At 41.0% G+C, this 18962-nt stretch overlaps 1 long non-coding RNA gene across 1 annotated transcript; it reads right to left on the bottom strand.

Moving 5' to 3' along the window:
• Positions 1–4628: 4628 nt before the first annotated feature.
• LOC133780583 (uncharacterized) lies at positions 4629–8330 on the bottom strand. The gene is made up of 2 exons (XR_009869425.1): positions 8040–8330; positions 4629–4677 (listed from the first exon to the last, which is right to left on the bottom strand). It is a non-coding gene; the product is annotated as an uncharacterized LOC133780583 (long non-coding RNA).
• Between the last annotated feature and the right edge of the window lie 10632 nt (positions 8331–18962).

Genomic DNA, 18962 nt, shown 5'->3' with positions numbered 1-18962 from the left:
CAAACATGTACACGCCGCTTCATGCCTACTATACTCATGGTTGGTTGGCTTTCTCCTTGCCCTTACCTGCACCATAGAGCACCCATGAGCCGAAGCCCAGCAAGAAAACCCACAAGTATATAACATATGCAAAACAAGCACATAGCATATAAACAGGCCATCAATAGGCTAAACACAACGACCAAGCTGTCCCAAGCGCTTTACCAGGCCCTGGGTTCGCGGTCCACACCGTGAGGATATCCCAGGTATCCTTTAGGGTCTTGCCCTGGCAGCTCGCACCCCACGTGCACGACGCTGCTCCCGGCCCCTTGCCGTACTCGGCCTTGCACTCAACGTGCCCAACGCCGTTCTCGGCCCCTGCCGACCTCGGCCTGCGCCGTTCCCGGCTCTTGCCGTACATTCACATAATTGCATTCATAGCATAACAAACATATACTGAACACTTAACAAATTCAATCAAAGGGCTACGCCCTGCAATTCAAACATATTGGGGCTCAGCCCTACATACAAGCTCTATGGGAATAAGGGTTTTCTTACCTGCGTCCCGAGCTTCCCGAGCACCGTTATCCCGAGCACAGTCCCCTAACTTGAGCCTCGCCGAACCCTAGTCACAACACATTAACAATACTCATCCATCAAGCTCTAATCCATTAAATAACTTTGAACCATAACTCTAATCTCCGAAACCTTGAATTCTATCAATCCGAGTGATAAAATCCATCCCGAGCCTTAACCTTTGAGTTCCCAAGCCTAAACACACTTTAAAACACAAACTGGCACTAAGAGCTGCGACCCTACCCACAAGCGTCGCGGCTAGCCTCGAAATAAAGGCTAGCATCTCCCTGAAGCACGCACGGGCCGCGGCGCACTTGGCCAAGCGCCGCAGCGCGCATAAAACACCATGGCCTCCCATGGCCGTGCACGCACACGGGCCGCGGCATGCCCCTCCTAGGGCCGCGGCCCTCGCCTCCAAACCCAGAAATCTCCATCCTTTTCCTGCATTTTCTTCAAGTCAATTCACCCAAAACCAGACTAGCAATTCCAGATTATCACCACAAAGGTTCTAGCCCAGTTTTAACATCAAAACCTATCAAAAACTAGCCCCCAAAACTCAGCCTAACAATCAAAACCCATTTCAAACTTAGCTAACATGCAAACTCCAATATACAACCTTAAAACCAGCTGCAAAATTGATACAATTCAACATATTGAGAGCTTATTTTGATGAATTATGCTTCTATGCAAATTCTCTAAGTTCCAAGCTTTAATCTCCCCAAAATTCCAGCTGAATTCCCTTAGCTTCTAGCTAACTTCACCAAGATTTTCCTTAAGCTTCCAAAGGAGAGAAAACCACTTCAAGAGAGAGAGAGAAGGAGTGGGTCGGTTTCTAAGAGTTCTATGTAATTCTAAGTTTTGTTTTATTCAACTTAAGTCTATAGGGTTACCTCAAGGCTCGGGGTACCGGAAACGTCCCCGAGGGCAAAATGGTAAATTTCCCCAATATTCCCTCCTAGACATTCTAACCTCAAATATATCTCCGAATATTTATTTCCATAACCTGTTAACCCCATAATACATCTAATACCCAAAGTACCCCTCGGCTCACCCTGAGTCGGATTCTCAACCCCGTTGTGACTTTCTGGCTAACCGCTCCCCAAGACTGTCTCGGATCATGCTACACGGAAATATATCACATGCATATCATATTTAACACATCTACGCCCTCAACGGGCTAAAATCACAAACATACCCCTAATATCCAAACGGGGCCCACATGCATATTTAATTCAACTAAACATGCATCTTTATCATATATTCACATAAATTCACATATTAACATATTAAGTCATTTATTGCCCTCCAAGCACGCTAATCAAGGCCCTAAGCCCTATTAGAAAATTTGGGTCGTTACATAAACCCTTAGCGTTCGGGTTTGAAGAAGAAAAGAGGAGAAAAATGAAGTAAGTTTCAAAACTTACTATACACAAGTGTTCTCTTGAGCTTCTCCCTCCTTCAATGGGGAAATGAGTGCTCTTGGTTCATGGAGAGAAAAATTGTAGCAATGGATAGTAAAGAGACTTAGGGTTTCAGTTTTGGGGAGAGGAAATGGAAGAGAGTGTTTTTCTTGAGGGAAAATGAATTCTTAAAAAAATGATTAGAAGTGTAAGAGAGAAATGATTAGGGTTTAGCCAATGAGTGGGGTAAGGCTCTTACTCTTCCCCTATGGTAGATGTCCTAGGCTCTTGAGAGCCCTAGGCATAGCCTTGCCGCCCCCTTCTCTCTCTTCTCCCTTAGAAAAGATTTTTATGCCCTTGCTCTTTTTTACCTCTCTCCTTACACACTCAAGGGCCCTTTGGTAATTTTACTTATCTAAAATTCCCTAAAATTTTACCCTATAGCTTTTAAATATTCCCAAGCTTAATTAATTAAATTAAATATGACCCAAAAATAAAATTTGTCACATATCATATAATTTTGGTAATTTTATCAAATTGACCAAAATGCCCTTAGAGGCCTGAGCAAGAAATTATCATTCTTAAGCCCGGTTGATTGGAATTCAAACCTCAATCAATTTTTCTTAAACTTATTGGCTTGACTATAAAGTCCCAGTTACCAAACAAAATTAATATTTTTATGCCATAGTATTTCCTATTTTATTTAATCCGAGATTTTTCTCCCATTAGGGTTTATTCCTTGGTCTGAGACCAATCTTTCTTTGCATAAAGCTAGATCCTTTATCGAATCATTACAGGGGCTATAAAATTCAATAATCATCACCAATTCAAACAATATCATTTATCAAAATAATATTTCACATAACTCTTCACCGGCTACTAACAGGTGTTCAAAACACGAGATGTTACATGTGTTTTAGTCCAATTATGTGATTTTAAACAAATAAATACTTGCTGTAATTTTCAGTTTATTAGAAGAAAATGTCTTTTAAATAAAATATGTAAAGCATATGTTCAAATTAATTTAACCTTAGACTTTATGCATGAAAAAATGTGAATTTACATACTTTAAAATATGAATATTTTAATTAAAATAGTGCAATTTTTATTTGTAAGATATTTAACTAAATGGCATTATTTTAGGAGACTAAGTATTTTTATTTGAGTAAAGGATTGTGCAAAAAGAAACTTTTCCAACTTGATTAAAATTGTGACATTTATGAAAATGTGGTAACCTTGAGATATCATTTTTATTTTTCTACAAAGTTAAAGATGTAAGTATTTTAATTATCTATTTGGCAAAGGAAGTGAGTACCAATTTATTTATCTTAAATACTTATGATAAATTATTTACAATTAATTTTGTTAAATTAATTATATTGTGAGAAAAGAAAATAGAAAAAGAGAACTATACTCCTGTGATTATTTTATTTAAGTTAAGAAGAGTAAATGGGAATAATATTTGGAAAAATGACAACTAAAAACAAAATGATTATTTTAGTTATATTTTAAAATACGATTTTAGTATAGCCTTGCGATATAAATCAAGTTGGTAGGATATTTTTTTAATAGAATCTTACGTGATTTCTAAGAATTAAAAAAGGGCTGAAATCTACCAACTTACACGCACTTTTTAAAGACCATCCCAATTATGAATGTTACATGCAAGTTCACTTTTATGCTAAAATATATGTTATTTAATTAAATACATGATTCGTGATTTGAAATCATTGACAACTACTTAGTAGAATTGACATTATTCTTTGATGATTCTATGTGACATTGTTGTATGAATAGAGGTTGTGCAACTGGTGTCATGTAACGCCCCTTGTTTTGAACACACGCTAGTAGCCGGTGAAGAATTATGTGGAATATTATTTTGATAAATGATATTATATGAATTTGTGATGATTCGTGAATTTTTATAGTCGTTGTGATGACCCAACACAACTAAAAATTGGGTTTTCCCGACACCCAACCACGACAGTCAACTATGTTGACTGTCGTAATTGCTTAGTGTGACTCTACGCCGACAGTTAAAAAATGTAGGCATAGAAACTAACGCCAACAGTGAATAACTTTCACCGTTGCTTTTGACTGTCGCTATTGACCACAACGCCGACAGTTAATTCGAGACCAATGCCGATAGTTAAAAACTATTGTAGTTGACTCCAACGCCGACAGTTAATTCGAACCAATGCCGACAGTTATAAAATGTTGTCGAAATTCAAATAAAAATCTAAAAATATAATTAATAAATCATTTAATTTTAAAAATAAATTAAATTATGTAAATTATGAGATTCAAAATAAAAGAAGTTTTGATCACCCCATTGGTATATTATTAGTGGAAATAAATTTCAAGGTGTTTTTAATTTAAATAAAAAAATGTGTTAACTAAAAATAAATTTATATATTAAAAATAAGATTCATTCTTTGGCAGCATGTAAACCAACATCTTCTCACTAGGGACATACTTATCTCTCATCACATTCCTGTAGCATAAGTGAGTTGTCCGGTTTGTGGTCTTGTTGAGGAAAGCCATGACCATTTATTTTTTTATTGCATTTTATCTAGGAAAGTTTTGCAACTGGTCTCCCACAGCTTCGGCAGATCGCTTATCCCTGTTCATCTTTGGCGCAAGAGCGCTCGATCAGTGAGCTATTACGCACTCTTTCAAGGGTGGCTGCTTCTAGGCAAACCTCCTGGCTGTCTCTGCACCCCTTGTTGGTTTTTATTGATCAAATCAGAGATTATGCGCAGCGGAACAACAATCAAATTATCAGATTAATCCCATAAGATTTCTAGATCTACTTCTTCACACTCATATATATATTGAATCAAGGACAAGAATAGAAAAATTACCTCAGGTCCTTCCTTGCTGCTATCTTTTCGTATGGCTGAATCCTCGAGATCTCACACCAAGATCTTCCAAAATGTTCTCAGGCACACAAAGAACGAGTGTGGGCTCGCTATACAAATAATAGGCAATAACTATTTATCAGATGTTCTCAACACATGAGATCTGATAAAGTTTGGACCTAGGTTTTGTGAAGAACAATGACCTTTGTTTTTGTCACTGTTCTCTTTTCTCTAAGAGAATCCTAGATATTTTTCTATCCCTGAAAACTTACGTTCTGTGAAAACTGATATCCAATATTTAATAATATCCAATATATTAAAATATTTGTTATTTTAAACAAATTCAAAATAACTGATCAGTTATCAGATTTTTGTGTTTCTTGACTGTGTTTTTAGCCAACGACGTGAGAACGTCAAAAACGACAAGCCTTCAAGAGAATACAAACGACAACAGACAGTTTATGAATAAAAAGTAAATAACACGAGATTTTATAGTGGTTCAGCCCTGATGATCGGTAATAGCCTAATCCACTTAGAGATTTTATTACTGTATTCACACTCAAGATCAGATGAACCCGTATCAACTGAGTTACTTCAGTGCAAATATTCCAGAATACAAAAAAGGGGTTCTCTCAGGAAGCACACACTTTCTCTCTCTAGAACACAGATTCACTCTCAATTTTCCAAAAAATCCTTTTACGATCCTCCCAACCCTTTATTTATAGGTCTGGGATCCTCAACTGATATCCCTTTAGATCGGGATATTTTATTATTCATCTTATATTTATATTACAAGAAATATTTAAAATACAACTTATTCCTCAATTTGAGTGAGGAATGAGAGATTCCCGGGTGCTTAGACCAATTCTTGTTGAAGCCGTTCCGGGGATTTTGACGTAGTCTCACATGCATGTTGATTACTCCTTCAAGCTTTTCGTGGACCAAGGTGATATATGCATGCTCTCCTCGGACCAAAGGTCATGCATGCTTGGCTCTCCTCGGACCAAGGTGGTCCGAGCCAACTCCCTTGGACTCCCTCCTCGGGTAAGTCCGAGCCTACCTCCTTCAATCAAGGTCCGATCGGACCTTGTAGCCTTCTCCTCGGACCAAGGTGGTCCGAGCCATCCTTCACACGCCCTCTCCTCAGACCAAGGTGGTCCGAGCCAACCTTATCTCTTGCCTTTCACCTCGGACAAGTCCGAGGCATACCTTCTCCAATCAAGGTCCGATCTGACCTTGTGGCCTTCTCCTCGGACCAAGGTGGTCCGAGCCTTCCTCATTGGCATCTCACCTCGGACAAGTCCGAGGCACTTCACTTAGCATCTCAGCTTGGACAAATCCGAGGCAAGCCTTAGGCTCCTCCAACCATGTCTGATCGGACATTGCGTAGGCTCTTCTTGGCCAACACCTAAATCTCAATTCTTGGCTTGTATGGGACTCCTCCTTAGATACTTACCCTGGACACGTTCGAGCCAACACTTAGGGAACCTTGGGATGCTTACCTCGGACACACCCAAGCCAAATACTTGAGAGGCTCCCAAGCTAAGGTCCGATCGGACCTCCTGCCTTTATCCCTCGAGCCAAAATCCAAACCCCTCCTTTAAGCTCCTTGGACTTGGGTTTGAATCAATCAATTGGGTCTTTAAACTGGGGTCTGAGCCAAGCACTCCTTAGACCAAATATTCTCCTTGGGTGTATTTGACTTGACCATGCATCTCTCAAGCAATTCAACTTCTTAACTGATGCATTGGGCTACTGCTAAGCCAGATCACCCAACCAACTCATGCCATGTGTTAATTTTATTGCCAAATCATTCTTTTCAAATTTTTGGGATAACATGTTTAAATAATAATATTTTAATCATATTAAAATATCTCATTGTTTATTTAATATTTAAATAACTAAAATTGTGGAATCAAGAGACTCAGTCCATCTCTTATGCGTGTAGCACAGTGCCTGTGCACTGTGCCACACGTGTACCACATGCATGTGCAGGCATGTGATTTTTCCCAATTTTTATTATTATATAAATACCAAAAATCCCAAAAATAAATTAATTCAAAATTAATTATATTTTTGTTAAATCAAATAATTAATTAATTACACATAATTAAACAATAATTATGTTTGATACATAGAAAAATATTTTACTTATCACATAAGTCCTTTTTGCCCATTTTTGTATTTGCCTTTGACAGTGATTGTTTGAGCCATTTTGGGGACCATGGACCTATAACATTAAGTTCCAATAAATTAAAACTAAATAATTAAACTCTTTAATTATAATAGTTAATTTATTAATTCTGATATTACTCCACTATAAATTCAAAATTGCACTCTTTATGTTATAGATATGCTTTTACATAAATCTTTTTCTTAAGTCGTCCATTGATATAACCATCTTACAATAGTTCAACCATCTAATTAATTAGTTCATAAATTAGAATGGAAGAATTACCATTTTACCTTTCTAATTTACTTCTTATTCCTTAAGTACCATTAATTCACTAGTGAATAATTAATCTATAATCTAATTATAGATTTGAGCTCAAAATCATTCAGTTCCAGAATTAACCCTTAAGGGAACTAATATACGATCCGTTAGGAAAGATTAGATTCCGTATTATTGATACATGTTCCCAGCCATCCATGATATTAAATCTCCAAAACAAAAGTCATTAGCCTCATTCTTTGAAGAGACCTTAACGAATGAATCAAAAGATTTAATAAACATGAACAGGAGTTCATGAACACTCAGGATTTAGGTTGATCTATAAATGATCATCAGTTATGATATGAATTACAAGTCTTTATTGTTAAATGGTTTTTGGATAAAGACTTTAATTCATATCGGTCCATGTCATATATAATCATATTATATAAAGCACCTTTACCGAGATGTCTTTCCACATCAATAATCCGAATCTAGATTATTTGTATCATTATGATACTCAGTAAACCGTACTTACAACTATAATTAAAGAATTCCATAACTTTAATCTGTTGTTGTTGACTATTTTTATTCATTCATGTGATCTTAATTCTCTCGTACTAATACAAGATCACATCCTCAATAATGAATATGAAATTTTTTTGATATTTATTAAATTATTCAAACAATAATTTAACAATATAAATATGACAATAACAATAAACCATTGTATTTATTTATTCACAGAAAAAAGAAATGTCTTTACATGCTTTTAGGACACACTCCTAACACCCCTACCTCCTTTATCACTGAGCGGTCATTTAGGGGCCTTAGCTGGTGATCCGGGCTGTTTCCCTCTCGATGATGAAGCTTATCCCCCACCGTCTCACTGGCCGACCTTGACCCCTGTTATTTTGAGGTCATATATAGTATTCAGAGTTTGCCTCGATTTGGTACCGCTCTCACGGCCCGCACCGAAACAATGCTTTACCCCTAGATGTCCAGTCAACTGCTGCGCCTCAACGCATTTCGGGGAGAACCAACTAGCTCTGGGTTCGAGTGGCATTTCACCCCTAACCACAACTCATTTATTTCTGTCTTGTACGCTCTCTATTTGCTTTTCTAGTGCTACTTTTCTTATTTTTTCCGGTATTAAGTAAGTAGTAAATAAGTGAAGTGGTGAATTGGCCATTGGAAAGGAGGAATAGGGCTTATTTCATGTATATTTAGTTATTCGACTTTTATTCTTTTGTAAGGCAAACCTTTATGTCAAAGCAACGGTTCTCTCTAACCTTCTCTTACTCGCCTTACTTGAAACCTGTCCATTTTTCGTACCTTCGTATCTATAATCTAAAAACTTCTTACCTCTGTGCCTTCTGTACTTCTCGGCTCAAGCAAGAGCCACAGTGACTGGAACAACAGGAGAAAGCCACCAACATCAGTCAAGCAAGCAATTTGAATAGGGATTATGAACAGGCCCTTACCTTGGCTTTACCCGTTCGATTGATTGTTTTAAAGTCGAAGTCGTTTCGTTAAGTCGAATTGAAAGGTAGGTTTTGTCAGTGATTAAATGGAAAGGGGGAGTGGTTTGGGCCCACACTGGCTTGGAGGGGTTACCTGGTCTGGCAAATTTGAGGAATGGATCGCCTAGCTGCCCAGCTGGAAGTCGGATTGGATTCACTTTATAGTGGCTGCTTCTCTTGCTGCTTGTACCTATTTCATTTGGTTAAATAGGAATGCTTGTTGTTTTAGTGATAATTGTTATACTGTGTTTAAAGTAGATCATTTGATTAGGTAAGCAGTCAAAGCTAGAGTTCTTAATGTAACTTCTAGGAACTTATCTTCTAGAGATAGGCAAATGATTGAGTTTGTAAAATCTTTGTAAGTTCTGAGGGTTGGTTGCTTCTCCCTTTTGTATTATCCAGTTTGTTTGATCAATGCAATTTTCTCTCTTTTGATAAAAAATAAATAAATAAGAAAAGTTAAAATAAAAAGAAAAATCTGAAACCTAAAACTTTCCTCTTTCACTCTTTTCCTTCTCTTTCCTGAATGAGTTATTATATATTTAATAAAAAATTAAATAAAAATTCATTAATGATACATATTATGATATTATAGTATTAATTTTCTTTTAAAATTAATAACAATTATTTATGAAAAAAAATTAATTAATATTGAAATAAAACCTGTCAAAGTAGTAATTAATAATTTGTAATACTAAATTTACTTTAGTTAAAAATAAATTATTTAAATAATTTATCTAACTTTTTAATAATATTTAATATTAGCTATTAATAAATTATTTATTATATTTAAATATTTTTTTATAAATATAAAACATATTTATAATTTTAAAAAATATAAAAATATAATTTAAAAAATAAACTAAATTATGTAAATATATTTATAAAAATATCTATTGATTAATAATTTTTTGAAATTAGATTTTCTTTTACTTTTAAAATCTTCTAATATTATTCAATTTTGTATTTATATGTTTTCTATAATAATCTAAATTATAATTCTAATACATATGAAGATATGTTAAAAAATGTGTGTTATCCAAAAAATAGGCACAAATGACGTGGCAAGTGATTTCTGGACACGTGGCGAAATTCTGCTAAGGTATCGACCAATAGAGATATTGCAAGCAAAAGGCAGTCGAAGTTTACCTGCGACCAGTATGGTCGCAGGTTCCGCGTGTCTCATGATAATTTTATAAAAATCTTAGTCAATCCCGAGATTGACTCCCATGATTTCCTGAGTATCCGATTATTTAGGAAAGAATATCTGTAACAAATTAATGTAATCCCCCTTGAGCCTATAAATAGAGAAAGATAGCTCAAGAAAGGGACTTTTGGCTTTCGAATTATTTGAGACTAGAGTGATTCTATTTGATATATTGTCTTGTCCATCAGAGGTTGGTGAAACTCATTAAACCCTAGTTCTTTGATCACTCCTTTGAATCCTATATCAATAACAATTCAAGTGGACGTAGGTTGTTACCAGATTCTGGGGCCAAACCACTATAAACTCTTGTGTTCTTTATTGTTTTTTGTCATCACATTCATTTCAACGTGTTTGTCCACATCAAGCAAATTTGACTCCGTGTCAGTTGGCCAAAATCAAGGTCAACATTTTGGTGCTTTCATTGAGAGCTTGATACATTATCGTGAAAGATCAATGGCGAAAACTACCAAGAAAACTGGACAGGCGGCCGACGTTGCACCATCCCACCCGCCTCCTCCTCCTCCAAACGTGGCTGAGGATGAGCCACATTTGAAATTCGATGAGGAAGAGATGGACTCTGAGACGCTGAAGAATACCCTGGGGGTATTGCAGGATGAACTGGCCAATCTGAGGGCCAGCCAAGAAAGTGCTGCCGAAATCATGGCGCGGCAGCAACAGGAAATTGAACGGCAGCGCTTGGAGCTGAGTGAAAAACAAGCAGAGATGGACCGTCGCCAGAGGGAGGCCATGGCAGCCCTCGAAGCAGCCCTACAACTGGCTAGGAACCAGGCTGCACCTGCCTCGCAACCTGATCAACCTACGAATGGGCCGCCACAGAGGGGTCCTAATCCTAGCCCGCCTATCCAACCCTCGAGCCCACAAAGGCCCGAGCAGCCACCGATGCCTTAGGACGATGTCCCGCTAAGGGACCCTGAAGCACAGCCTCTATCCCAAGCTGGTCGCGGCAATCCCCCGCAACAGAGGCAGAATAGGGCCGGGCAGCCGCCTCGCAGTCCTAGACGCCATAGGGGCGATGAGCCAAACCCTCCGAGCAGAGGACAGCGTCCTCCTGGTAACAGGAGGAACTCAAAGTTAGGCTCTGCGGTCCGAGGCCCCCCACGACATGATAATGCACGGGGACCTACCGACCAACGCAGGCCACCCTCTAACGCTTAGGAGGTTCCAGCCCGGGAAGGCAACCGAGGGAACAATCGATCCCACCATAGCCAATCAAGATTCATAGATGGCCATGGTTATAACGAGGCCGACTTAGGCAGAGGAAACGCCGGTCGGAGGAATGAAGAAAGAGGTGGGGGCCGAAGCCTGCCACCTAGGGATGACCAGCCCGAAAGACGGGACGCTGGGGGCAGCCCAGACAAAATAACGTCTTCAACCGGCTCGGAGCTAGCGAGCAGCGGAGGAGAGACGAGAATTTGAGAGACGTACTCAACGATTGCCGGGAGCGGCACGACGAGTACGTCCCCCCAGCACCAGAGGCCCCGGCGATTCCTAGCGCCGTGCAGACCCAGATAGATGCCCTCAACCAGGCGGTGCAGCAGCTGGTCGGGGGAAGAACATCTTATATCAACCACGATAGGAGAAAGGACACTCCTTTCGTCCAAAGGATAGCTGTAATGCCCCAAATTTCCTAATAAGGTTTAGGACCTTGATTAGGAGGCCGGGAGGGCCATAATTGATTTATTATAGTATTTAATGAATATATGCATGTTTACGTGAATTATATTATTATATGATGGTAAATGCATGCATATGGGCGTATTTACTATTATAAGGGTATTTTGGTAATTTGGCCACTGTGGGCGTAATTGTATATTTTGGGTGCATGGTTGTGATTAATTAATATAGCCACATTATAAGGTGGATTGGTTCGAGCTATTCGGCATGAGACGATCATGAGATGTAAGTGTTCGGTCTAGTCATAACGGGTTTAAGTTCGGGGCTCGGGGTGAGTCTCGGGGTCATTTTGATGACTAGAGCATTACCGGGAGTTAAAGGGTAATGGGAGATAATTTATTGGTATTTGGGAATATTGAGTATAGCGGGAATTGGGAAGCGTTAATTATGATTAACGGTGTAAGTGGAAAGTACCAAATTTACCCTTGGAATGGTTTTAGAAGCCTTTAATGACTTAAGGGTATTTTAGTCATTTGAAAGGATTTATATTATCCTTTAGTTGGCTGTAGAAGGTTATAGAAATAATAGAGCCAAAACAGGGGTTTTCATCTTCAACCCGTACACCATCCCTCACCATCTCTTCTTTGGAGTTTTGAGCTCAAGGTGGAGAAGCAAGCTAGGGAGTCAAAGCTTGGGGATTATAGATTGAGTTCAGCCACTGGGAAGGATTCAAATCGGTTTAAGGTAAGGAATTGAACCTGAGTATGGGTCATACTCTGTTTTCCTTTTTGGTTTTCAGCCTATGTTCTTATTGGGGATAGTTTGGATTCAAGGTGGTTTTGCTTGATGTTTGACTTGAGTTTTGGTGAGGGTGAGTTGTAGACATGTTTGGTGGTTGAATTGGGTGTTAAGTTGTGATTTGAGACAGGTTTGAAGGGCTGGTTTCAAAAGAAAACACAGGGGAAAGATTCAGGTGCGCGTTGGGTTTTTGCCTGGTCTGGGCTGAGCGCCGCGGCGCAGCTGTGGTGCGCCACGGCCCTTGGCGTCTGGCAGGGAGGCCCTCTCTATTTGAGGGCGCGCTGCGGCGCAGCTGGGGAGGGTCGCGGCCCTTAAGGTCATTTTAGCCCAAAATGGTGTTTTTAGCTTGGGGATTCAAGCCTTAGGCCTCGGGGTTGTACCTAGTACCCGGTTAAGTGGGGATTGATGTCCCGGAGGCTAGATATTGATTTGGGAATTTATGTTGACCATTTTTATTGACGGTATCTTATATTTGGTTATGACTAGGTGACCGCTAAAGGACTAAAAGTTGATCGTTCTCAAGGGTCGTTCTTTAAATCATTCTAGCTCGAATCTGAGGTAAGAAAACTGCACCCTGTGTTTATGTGACATGCATGGCTATTATCGATGCATGTTGGTTGATTATTGAGTATGACATGCATGGCTGTTCTTGATGCATGTTGGTTGAGTATTAAACGTGGCATGCATGGTTATTACTGGTGCATGTTGGACTGTTAAGTATGATGCGTGTGATGCACGAGAAACATGTGATTAGGACATGCTTTGTACACTGGGTATGATATTGTTCAAAGCTTGAGCCTCTGTGGTTGTGCATGGTCCTAATTGTACTAGTATCTGGTTAGTAGGCATGCTGAACACCTTGTTTATGAGTATTGGACACGTGATATATAATTGGTGGCATGACTTACTTGTGTATGGCACTGACTAGTCAGGGACCGACCCTAGAGTCGAGAATCATGCATTGAATGGCTCTATGGCATTGATGCTAGACCGACTCTAAAGTCGAGAATCATGCATTGAATAGCTCTATGGCATTAATGCTAGACCATCCCTAAAGTCGAAGAACTTATAAGCGCTTGCCTGGTCTAAGACCAGATGATCATGGCCCTGGTGACCCTATCGTCACATGGCTGGGGGACGCTGTCCTTAGTTACGACTCTAGAGTCGGGAGGATGGTTATGTTGGTGACCTATCACCATGCACCTATCCTGATCAAGCTTACGAATGGACCACCTATCAATTAAGCCCTGGTGACCCTATCGTCACAAGGCTAGAGAGAGAGCTGTACCCACTTCTGTGACTTTTGGGCTATAGTCACCTATTTGCCTAAGCTATTGGTCCTGAGTAAACAATACAATTTCTATTGATATTATATCATGTTACCTGATGATATTACGTCATGTTATCTGTTGATATTATATCATGTTACCTGATGATATTATGTCATGTTATCTATTGATATTATATCATGTTACCTGATGATATTATGTCATGTTATCTGTTGATATTATATCATGTTACCTGATGATATTATGTCATGTTATCTGTTGATATTATATCATGTTATATTGCGTTTTCTTGCTGGGCTTCGGCTCACGGGTGCTACGTGGTGCAGGTAAAGGCAAGAGGAAGCTAGACCATCCTTGAGTTGGAGAGCTTAGGTGATCACGTGTACATATGCAGCTGCTTGTCCACCACAGCCGAGGTTTAAAGTGGAACTAGGGTTGAACCCTGTTTTGCCGCTTAGAACGGCCTGTTGTAAATGTTTTTCTGTAATAGACTCTAAAACTATGTTTTTGGGATCCCAATGTATATATACTAACCGTTCTAGTGAAACGTTACATCTTAACCAAAGTTTTTAATCCCTAAACCGCTAATCACACTTAGTTCACGATTTTGGCCAAATGACTCGGTTAGCGAGTTTAGCACTGTTTACAAGGCACACCGTAACGGTCCCTGGAGTTTGGGGCGTTACAATAGCTATGGCAGAAACTCCTAGCAAGTTTAATATGCCTACGCTTCCGAACTTTGACGGGTATGGTGACCCGGTATCTCACGTCAACAAGTTTGAGATACAAATGGACATTCAGAAAGTGTCTGAAGACGCTCGGTGCAGGATCTTCCCTGCAACACTTTCTGATGCCGCATAGGAGTGGTTTTTCAAATTCCCTCCTGCAAGTATACTTTCCTGGGAAATGTTCGTGAAAGAATTTTACAGACAGTTCTATGCGGGTCGTGTGCACCCGACTGAGGCAAATCAGCTGGTCGAAATACGCCAGCAAGACGGAGAGCCACTGAAGGACTACGCTAGCGCTTTATGCGAGCAGCTGCTGGGGCGAAAATAGTGGGAGACGAAGGCAAGATGATGGCCATAACCGCAGGAGTTAAGCGCCGCACACCTCTCTGGGACAGCCTTAGAAAACATGGGGTCAGAACTACCCAGGAATTTTTGGATCGAGCTGATCGATATATCAAGCTCGAGGATGCCATCGCTAATGAAGGGAAGCCCCTAGGCAAGGACAAGGGGACTGCCGAGCCCGCCAAAGCCGCCAATGGGTCCAAACCCAACGGCAACGACAAAGGTAATGGGAACGGCAACAGCAATGGCAAGAATGGGGGGAAACGGCCACACAATGAGCCTTCCACCTCTGACAATAAACGAGCCAAGGGTAATCGTTATGAACCACGGTTCACTAACTACACTGCCCTTATTGAGTCTCGAGGAGAGGTTTATCAGGCCACGAGTTCCAGTGTGCCTTATAAGAAACCTGCCCCCATTCGGAAGGATATTTCGAGAAGAGATACTACCAAGTTCTGTCGTTATCATAACGACTACGGACATGATACCAATGAATGCAACCAGCTGAAGGATGAGATCGAGTTCCTTATTAGACAAGGACACTTAAGAAGATATATATGGGCCTCGGGAAATTCCCAACGAGAAGCTCCAGGTGGCAACGAGCAGGCGCCCACACGCCAACGCTCGCCACCTTTGCAGCCTGATCCCGTAACTGGCACGTTGTTAACCATCTGCGGAGGCCCGCACCTCGCGGGAAACAGCGGAAAGGCCAGAGAACGATATGCTCGGACTCTGCGCCACGACCAGGACATCGAGATGATGACTGTGGATGACCGCGCGCCAAAAAAGGCTCAGTAAAAAGAGAGCGAAATAACCTTCTCTGATAGCGACGCCCAACATGTCCGGTTCCCACATTCCGATCCGTTGATCGTGGATATCCAAATGGCCAATATGACGATGAAGAGAGTGCTAGTTGACATAGGAAGTTCAATGAACATCCTGTATAAGTCTTCGCTGGAACGCATGAAGTTGTCCGTTAAGGACTTGGAGACCTGCAACCAAACGATATACGGCTTCTCTGGTGAGGGACTCGCCCCAGCAGGGTCAATCAGACTACCAGTGACAGCAGGTACAGCGCCTGCTACCAGGACATTACTCGCTACCTTCATAGAAGTCGATTGTCCTTCGGTGTACAATGCCGTCATTGGGAGGCCTATACTGGTTGATCTACGGGCCGTCACCTCTATATGGCACTTAGCCATGAAATTCCCAACAGACGCAGGGGTAGGACGCGTGTTGGGAAACCAGAGGGAGGCCAGGGAGTGCTACAATGCCTCAGTCACGAAGGCGAAGAAGGGAACGTCAAAGAGCACTCCCCCAGATAGGTTGCAGATGGCAATTGATACACAAGTCCAATCCGGTGATGAAGTCACCAAATAGGGTGTTGCTCAAAGTGAGGATAAAGATTTAGATCCTCGCTTTGGAGATTTTGAGGAAAATGTTGGACCCGTCGAGGACTTGGAAGAGGTCCAACTTGACGAAAAAGACCCGACCAGAGTCGTGAAAGTCGGGAAAAACTTAGAACCAACCACGAAGCATGCACTAGTGGAGTTTTTGTGGAAGAACCAGGAATTCTTTGCCTGGTCGCACAAAGACATGGATGGGATAGATCCCGCAGTTATCAGCCATGTCCTGAACATAGACAAGAGTTTTCCACCCGTGCAACAGAAAAGAAGGCTGCTCGATAAGGATCGGTCAAGAGCCTTAAAAGAAGAAGTTGAAAGATTAAAGGATAATGGGTTCATCAGGGTGGCGTTTTATCCATCGTGGGTCTCTAATCCAGTGCTGGTTCCCAAGCCTAACGGCAAATGGCGAACCTGTGTGGATTTCACAAACCTCAATAAAGCCTGCCCGAAGGATTGCTTCCCACTCCCAAGGATCGACCAGTTGGTCGATGCTACTGCAGGACATGAGATCCTCTCCTTCATGGATGCATACTCAGGCTACAATCAGATCAGCATGCATCCCCCTGACGAGGATCACACCAGCTTTCGGACCGATACGAGATTATACTGTTATAAAGTAATGCCCTTCGGACTGAAAAACGCAGGTGCGACTTACCAACGATTGGTTAACCACATGTTTAAAGAGTTGATCAGAGTAAACATGGAGGTGTACGTGGATGACATGCTGGTAAAGTCGAAAAAAGTAGAAGGACATGTGAAGGATTTACAAGAGTGTTTCGATGTATAGAACAAGTACCAGATGAAACTAAATCCTCTCAAATGTTCCTTCGGAGTTGGATCAGGGAAATTTTTGGGGTTCATTGTTAATTCAAGAGGAATCGAGGCCAACCCCGACAAGATAAAAGCTCTGATCGACATGAAATCGCCAGAGAAGATCAAGGATGTACAAAGTTTAACTGGGAGAATTGCCGCCCTAAGTAGATTCATTTCCAAATCAACGGATAAATGCGTCCCTTTCTTCAATCTACTTAGGGGCAACAAGAAGTTTGAATGGACAGGAGGCTTTTCAAGCCTTAAAAGCCCATATGGCACAGCCTCTTATTTTTTCAAAGCCTATCGAAGGAGAAACTTTGTTCATTTACCTGGCGATCACTGAAGTTGCTGCTAGTGCGGTACTAGTACGAGAGGAAGAAGGCATACAAAAGGCGGTTTACTATGTAAGCAAGAGGCTAATCGAAGCAGAACTGAGATATCCTCCCATCGAAAGGTTAGCTTATTGTTTAATCTTGGCCTCAAGGAAGCTACGTCCTTACTTCAAAGCCCATCCCATTACAGTCTTAACTGATCAACCCCTTCGGCAAGTCCTCCAAAAACCGGAGGCGGCTGGGTGTTTATTAAAATGGGCAGTTGAACTAGGGCAGTTCGATATTACATATTCACCACAAGTAGCAGTAAAAGGACAAGTCTTGGCTAATCTTATTGCAGAGTTCACTGAGCTCCCAGACAACGAGCAGTGCGAAAAGCCTAGTGCGCCCGAGCCCCAAGATGAAGCTCCTTCGTGGAAGTTATTCACGAATGGATCGTTCAACGAATCTCACGCAGGAGCAGGAGTGATTTTGATAACGCCAGAAGGGCATCGATTTCACTGCGCCATTAGGTTTGACTTCACAACGTCGAATAATGAAGCCGAGTATGAAGCACTCCTCGCTAGATTAAGAATGGCAAAAGACATGAGTATAAAGGTCCTGGATATTTACAGTGATTCATAGCTGGTAGTGAATCAGGTTCTAGGGGAATATCAAGCACGAGGCCTCAAAATGGTGGCCTACTTGAACAAAACTAAAGATCTATTGGCCCAGTTCAAGAAGTATACCCTCCAGCAAATACCTCGGGATCAGAATTCGAAAGCAGATGCCTTAGCCAAACTCGCAAGCGCGAAGGATGCTGACACTTTGAATATTGTGCCAGTAGAAAGATTGTGCGAGCCAAGAATACGAGCAGATGAAACCAGTATGGAAATCCGGATGGGGGACACGTGGATGGCGCCTTACTTGGAATATCTTACAAATGGTGTATTACCAGCAGATAGAAATAAAGAACCCTCCAAAGTCAATTTGCTAGGTACATACTGGTCGATGGTGTTCCTTACAGAAGAGGATGTTCCATGCCACTGCTAAGATGTATTACACCAGAAAAAGCTAAGGATCTGATGAGGGAAGTACATGAAGGCTTCTGCGGGGATCACGCTAGGGGGCAAAGTTTGGCGAAAAAGATTCTAACGCAAGGCTATTTCTGGCCGACTATGAACGAAGACTCAATGGAGTTTGTGCGAAAATGCGACAAGTGTCAGAGATTTTCCAAGATCCCGCGCGCAGCTCCCAACAAGTTAAAACAGATGCAGAGTCCTTGGCCTTCGCAATATGGGGTATAGACTTGATTGGATCCCTGTCAACGGGAAAATGAGGAGTGAAGTACGCAGTTGTAGCAGTCGACTACTTCACCAAATGGGCCGAAGCTGAGCCACTAGCTACCATAACGACCAAGAAAGTTCTTGACTTTGTCATCAAGAACATAGTTTGCCGATATGGTTTGCCTCGAAAAATTGTCTCAGACAACGGCGCCCAGTTTGACAGTGATTTATTCACAGACTTCTACGAAAGACACGGGATCATTAAAAGTTTTTCTTTAGTTGCACATCCACAAGCAAATGGGCAAGTTGAAGCAGTGAATAAAACACTTAAGGACACCCTGAAGAAAAGGCTCGAAGATGTTAAAGGAGCATGGCCA

This window comes from Humulus lupulus, chromosome 5, assembly GCF_963169125.1.
Source record: "Humulus lupulus chromosome 5, drHumLupu1.1, whole genome shotgun sequence".
NCBI classification, from domain to species: Eukaryota; Viridiplantae; Streptophyta; class Magnoliopsida; order Rosales; family Cannabaceae; genus Humulus; species Humulus lupulus.
This window is presented reverse-complemented; position numbering and strand designations above follow the sequence as displayed.